We start from the raw sequence: 7,434 nt of genomic DNA, 5'->3' as shown, positions 1-7,434 counted from the left end.
TAAAAATGAATAAAGCTTTCTTAGAGCTATCCAGATCAGAAGATGATAGAGTAATCTGAAAATGCTTTCCACATATAAACAGGCAGGTAGATGGTATTGCTGCACACAGTGTCTAGTGAAACCTGTATTTTTGTTATGTTTTTGCACAATTCATTAATAAAGTGGTCTCTTAATTCCCTTCTGGAGCCCACGGAGGCTTTGCAGTGATAATAAAGAGCAGAATGTAAAAAGCACAGTACTGTGTTCATAAAGCATCAAGTAGTAAGACCTAGGGATCTCCACTCAGCTATGTTCCATAGATTCCACTCACAAACAATAGCAATGCTGCTTCAGAAAGTACCGTACTGTTGGATGACCAGCGAGTATTCCACGACCAAGGCTAAATGGACACCAGTGCAGCAGCTAAAATAGCTTCATCCCAGGGAAATATTCCAGAGACTACCGTGACTCCTGTTTAAAGACAAACAGATAGAGTGAATTGATAAGGCAGGGGTCAACAATTGGTTCCAATATAAAACATTTCACAGAAAGCAGACCAGATCACGCTACAGTAACTTTTATTACAGAGATCAGCCTGGCTATTCATAATTATTATACACAGAAGTGCCTCTTGCTTAGACCAGACAGCACAGAGCTAAAATGGAAGCGTATAACAAATTTGTGTTAATAAGCAAACAATCATTAGAAGTGTTAACAAGTGATGGTGGAGAGGCTCTGTTTTTAATTTTAATACTGATCTCTAGTAAGTGTTATTATCCTCATAGAATAACATTTTATTATGAAAGCACATGCACAGCATTAAAGCCTTAGATAGCCCAGTGCCTGCCAGCAGCAATTGTAAACAAAAGTGAAAGAATCATTTGCGAAATGCTGACAGCTATCAGTATTCACAAAGTTTGTAGGATACAGAGAGGGCTGCATACAATATGCTGCAGCATAAACAACAAGAAACTGGATATTCAGTTTCTTCCCATTTTTTAAAAAAAAACAAAAAAAAAAAAAAAAAAAAAAGATTAAACACGCGGGCTTAATTTCAACTGATTTCTGACTGAGCTAGAGTCCTGAGTCTGTTAGATATTTTCAACTTTTTTTTTTTTAGCCAATAGATCCCTTAGACATTCCCTTCTTATATAACACAGCAAACAGCTGCAACTAATCATTTTTCATTATGGTTTTGTGTATCTGCTTTGTTTTACAACAAATTTTACTCAAACAACAAAAATGCAACAGAACAACTTCTGCTTACTGTAAAAATGAGATTTTCTGAAGATCGGCAGAACTCTGGAAGTGTTACCAGATACAATTAGGCCAGTGTGCTTATTCTAAACTATAGCTGGGAAAAGGATATGGATCAAGGGGAAAAAAAAATAATAAGGAAAGAAGGGAAAAGAAATGAAGTTTAGAACACAAGAAAATAAAATATATTTTGTCCATTTCCTATTACTGTTCATCATATCTGGATAAGGTGAAAATTATCAATACATTTTATATAAGTATCTATTTGTTTCTAGCAATCATTCCTCAAGCTTTGACTTGCAACTGAAGCAATTCACCAAGCAGGTTTACATTTCTGTGTCACAAGTACACCATTCCCATGCATCGGGAAAAGAGAGGAGTGGATCTGCGTGCAGTGAGCGGTGAGGAACGTCCGAGCATCCCTGGGGACAAGCAGCACCCCCCCGAGCTGCAGCCACAGCACAGCACAGCAGATAAAGCACACACATATCGCTTTACTGCCACAGGCAAGCTAAACCTAGGAAAAGTGTACTGAATTATTAAATAAGCAATTCTGATAACACGAGATATTAAATGCAGATAGGGTTGGGTCAACCAAATTACTTTTTTTTTTTTTCTTTTCTTAATTCTTCCCTGCAGAAATATTGGTGCTAAAGCAAGCCCGGCACCTCCCCTTCATACACGTACACCTCTCCTCAGAAGATAGCTAAAATCAGTGAAGAAAAGGAAAAAAAAAAAAAAACACAACATAATACAGCAAAGTCCTACCGAGGAATAGCGTTTTAATGAACACACAAAGCAACTAGGTGACATCTTTATCAGCCCTCATAAACCTTGATTGAATACACAGCGATAAGCCCTGTTTAAACTGTCATCCTCGCGATAACACGCACGGAGACAGCGCGGGCCTTGGCAACGGGCTGCGGGGAAGAGGCCTCTCCGAAAGTGCAGGCACCGCGAGGTAGTAATGTACATCACGTAAACAGCCCAGAGCCGGCAAGGCTGGTGTATTTCGGGCTGGCTGAGCGTGCACACGGGCATCTTCTGGTGGCAGCGGCCTGTGGGGGCCTAACTCCACAGCCAGCCTGCTCATGGGGCCGGCGAGTTGGCGGGGGAAGATGGGCGCCCTCAGCCAGAGCGACCTTCGGCACTGAGGTCTGCAAACACCAACAGTTTCATACAGGAGGTTTTGAAGGGCTTGAGGAAAGCCTGCTCTGGTTTTCTTTTTACTCTCTCTCTTGTTTTTTGTTTTTGTTTGTTTGTTTTTTTTTTAAACAAGCGTTATCCACGCCATGCATAACACTCAGCAGTAGGAAACAACTCAGGGACAGAATGGGTATGGAAGTCAGCAGTAATGTGACTTTTTATATCAGAAGATCTGGTCCTGAACAGCTGGGATATTTATTTGAAAAACAAAAAACAAACAAACAAACAAAAAAAACATATAAATAAATACATAAATATAATTAAGCATTTCAATATAATTAAGCATCTCCAGGAAATGCTTGTAATCTCCAGGAAAGCGAGGATTTGATTCATCGATGTTTCTGTATTTATCTCTAGCTTAACAATGAAACTGAAATTTACACTTGAACTTTTATTCCTTTTCCCCACCTCATCCTTCCCTCTCCGTAACGCGTGCAGTGACACCCTCTGGCAGCTCACCCAACACCGCAGCACCACGAGGCCGAAACCCAAGGACGTCCAGAGCTGGCACTTCGTCACCCTTCCTTGATATTGCAGCTCAATGCCTTTATCCAATGTGGATTTCTTCCACCAGTTGCTTTAAAATGTAACAACTGTTACTTGTTAACTATAATAAAATATATATTTGTATGTGATTACTAGTTAATTAATAAGTTAATAATTCCCACTGCTTGGGAGGTGGAAGACAATAGTCCATTTTGTGCCTGTTTAGTCTTTGGCAGGCCTGTGAACTAGCACTAGAGCTGGATTTTAGTTTTCCACCAGAAAAAGGTCTGACACCACTACATAGCTGGTATACCACCATGCAAGGAGCTGGCAGGGGAGGCATGTTAGCTGCTCAGGAGCTCATTTATTTATTTTTAGGCTTTTTCGCATACACTAGCTGATCTCTTCTAGTACCATCAAGTATTATTTTTTCCTCATTTTACACACAGGAATGAGAGGAAACACAAATTAAGTGGTTTAGGTGAAGACTCCCAGAAAACTCTCAAAAATCAAATCTAACAAATCCCAGTCTCATGGCTGCAATTAGAAGACACATCTCTTCAACTTCATTAATGCAGGTTCTCTATAATACATGTAGGCTCCCAACGTTTAAACAAAGTGATCCAAGTTGAGGCTGGGACCCACACAAATACTGCCAATTACACGAAGTATTCACCAAAAGGAAAGACCAGGTTTTAATTTAACTACAGCCTGATGGCTTGGAAACTTCAGAAATTCCTGGAATGAAAAAATAGAAAAAAAAAAAAAAAAAAAAGAGAGAGAGAGAGAACCGCTTTTTGCCTATTCTGGCATAAGCCAAGGGCAAATGGCTCCTGGCTGTGAACATGCAAGGTGTGTTTGCTGACTCACATAGATTAAGAGCATTTTAGTCTTCTTTGTGTTATTTCCCACATTCTCTAGAGAGGAGGGACAGTAACACAGCTATTATGCTAATGGAAAATTCATTTATACAGGACTTCCCGCAGACCTGAAAAAATGAGAAATGTTATCCAATGCATTCCCAGCCAAACTTCCTCCTGAAGTGAAAAATCTTTCCCTCTGATAAGAAAGTTGTGTCAGACCACATTTCTGTCCCTGACAAAAGGATCGCTCTCCCTTGGCTTGCTCTAGTCTTGGCAGCGGTGCTCAGCAGAACCACGCTGCTATTCCCAGATATTCACCACACTTAACAGAGCCACTGGCTTATCTTTGACCCGAACAATAAAATAAAAATGAACTACACACAAACACGAGCTAGCAGTTACTGTGGGTAACACCACCAACCTCAGCTCTGAGGCGGCCAGCTCTCCTTCGGGTTAGAAATGCCATCAGTCACCTAACAGTTCATTAACCCTCCCCTCCCCTTTCTTTTTTATTTTTTTTAACCTGTCCAGACTCACAGATATCTGCAGTGTTCTCCACTGCTGCATGTACACACTTTACAGCAAAATAAGCTAGGCTTGCTAGCTTCCCCTTCTTCCCTCAGATGTTCCTCCTGTACCAGGAGGAAATAAAAAATAATAATAAAAAAAAAGAGAACATGGTGGGATACTTTCACTCAAGCATTGAAAGTCTGTGCCTTTCAGGTGCCTTTGTTTCTAATCCATTGGCAGCTCATCCAAGGATACAGACAACTTCTCAGCAACCTTCTAAAGCATTTAGGGGTAAAACTACCAGGCACAACGTGGTGGTGTGCCTCGAAGCTTCCTAGGCAAGGTGACAGAAACAGCTGCGGTACTACCGACCTCGTCTCAGATAGCTACCCTTTGGCAAAAGCCAATGTATTAATTCATGAAGAATATTATGTTATCATGGCCATACTGCAATGCTACCCTCACTGCTAGTTACCACTGACAGGTTATCATGCCATGAAGATGTCTCAAGCAATCCCTACCATTCAAGCAAAGGCGTAATGCTGCAGCTTTACCATAGCACTGCCCAAGTCAGCATTCGGCCATGACAGGGAAGAGCATAACCTAGGATGTGTCAAGTCCTTACCTGCCTTCTCTAGAAAAAAAAAAAAAAAAAAAAAAAAAAAAAAAAAAAAAAAAGACAGCTGCAGGCCACCACTATGAATAACCTTAAAAGCATTCAAGCTGTTTAGCTTAATGGTTGAACACCTGTATCTGGTAAAATGGTCAGGGCTAATTTTGTGGGAAAGGATGGGATAAATCCAAGAATTCCAGGCACAACTGTAATACCTACATTGATTTTCTCTCAAAATTACATATCATCTGTAAAAGTAAGGCAGTCCTATTTGGTAACTGAACACGAACAGAAAGAAAAAGGCCATATCAAATAAAAAAACATTAGAGAATAAAGTCCTTTCCTTGTCCTGGAAAGTTACGCAGGATACCACTAGCTGTCCTGTAGACCCACGAGTGCATCCTCACACCCTGTGGAATGACGTTGCAGGGATAGGTAGGCTGGTAGTGGGGAACAGATAAGGAAGAGTGGCCTGCCAAATCTGGGTGTCACATTTTGACTCAGCACAGCAGATGAAGTCTAAAATTAAATGTCTGGTGTCCCAGTCTTGCTCCTGAAGATATGTTTTTCTTATCTAACTCATTTACATGCTACTTACTGAGGAAGCAATGTCAGCTCAGGACATATAAATGCCTCGAGGGCTTGGCCCACTCAACTCTGCTTGGTTGTAACACTTTGCCCCTGCCTGCTGCAGGGCAAGCACCTCACGCAGGTAATTACTCAGCCGTTGACCTGCAGTAGCTTTTTATGCCACTGCCTATTTGCAGGCACCCACTGTTCACAGTAAATCTAATCCAACATCATTTACCTCGTTACATCCTGGTGTGTGTGTCATGGGAATTAATTGTATGAGGCAGCACAGTAAATCTACAAGGACTGGCTTGCAACTTGCACACCTTCCTTCTCCACATGTTCTAGTTCCAGTGTAAATCCAGGACTTACTAAAATGGGTAGAACTGGTGTGGAAGGACCTATGAGGAATAGCAGGGCATGCAAGACAAAGGAGATGACAGGGTTGCAGCAGGACTCAATGGGTCCATGATAAAAGCTCTCAGGAGTCCAAACTGAACACATTAAAACTCTTCAAGAGTTTCACAATCAAATTTGCCATTTGAGTTTCTCATCTCCCAGATTCCTTAGACTTAGGCCTATGGCTGGAGTATAGTTTTAGGTTCCCCACTGCCTTTGTCCTAACACACTTTTCTGCGCCATCAAGAATGCATAAAGGGCTTCCAGACTTTACATCCTCCGTATGTAGTGGGAGAACACAGTTTCAGAGAACAAGAGTTACATGAAGGTTCCTTCAGCCTTATACAGAATAAGAATCACCTGACGAAAAACCAAGAACAATACGAATTAAGTGATCTAAGTGCCCTGTGCTATAGATCAGAGAAATGCAATTAAACCTTGGGCTTGATGTTTTGAATTGTAAGGCTATACTAGAAACAGCTTAACTAAGCCCTTTGTGTTCAGAAAATCAGCCTTGCCTACACAGATCTGAAGTAGTCTTTATTTACAGGTCTCACCACGAAGGAGGAAGAAGAGAGGAAGAATGACAGCATTGTGTTTCAAAGCCAACAAACCATATAACATGTCCTTTGGGAACTACATGCTGTATAACTGCTGTTTATTTTATATAGCTTTCATACAGAGTATCACAAGTCACCGTATGATCACATAAACAGTAAGGATTATGAAAGCTTAGTAGGAAGAGTATTATTTGGTATGTGGTTTCAGATTTACTCTTATTCAAAGAGGCAGAATGTTTTCATGCTACTCCATGGAGGCAGCAAAAAGCCCAATAACAGAACCCTTCTTTTTGCAGGCAACCCATGCTCATACAAGGGATCCCACTGTCGTGAGCAGATGACTTCTGGTCAACTTAAGTGGGCAAAATACACAGGACTAAGAGACAGTAACCTCTGTCCAGAATGAGTTACTCTGGGAAGTACCTAAGGGTGTCACCAAAAACTGGATCTGAGATAAGGTAACAATGGAAATTTGAGGCAGCCTATAGGGAAAAAAAAGGGGGCGGGGGCGGGGGGGTAACACCTGAATCAGCGACTTGTTCTCTATTTTCTTCATATGGGTGAGAACAGTTTTGACAAAAGCAGCACCCATTCCCTTTCCTCAGGTGGCAGCCACAAGCTCTTTCTTATACTGCCAATATGAAGAAACAAGGGTTATTGATAATGTAACGTGAATTTTTGCTAAGACTGAATTCAGGAATTCCTCCTGTCTGTATATGCAATTAAGAGTGGAGTCAAACACAAGAATAGGGTCCTTCTGTACTAATGCCAAGGCACTGTGCTAACCTCAGTGTAATGGAGATTAATTTTAAAGGGTCTAGGAAAGAACTGCACTGAGAAGGATGGGACACGGTTCTGCTATCAGAAACAGGCTTACAGAAATAATCAAAGTGGAGGACTTGAGCAGTGGGAGACAGAATCAGTGCAGACATGAAATGCAAAAACCCTAAGAGATAGAAAACAGAGAAGAACAAGAGTTACAAACACAAAG

This window comes from Aythya fuligula, chromosome 2, assembly GCF_009819795.1.
Source record: "Aythya fuligula isolate bAytFul2 chromosome 2, bAytFul2.pri, whole genome shotgun sequence".
Lineage (NCBI taxonomy): Eukaryota > Metazoa > Chordata > Aves > Anseriformes > Anatidae > Aythya > Aythya fuligula.
The sequence above is the reverse complement of the archived record's forward strand: the minus strand, read 5'-3'. Positions refer to the sequence as shown.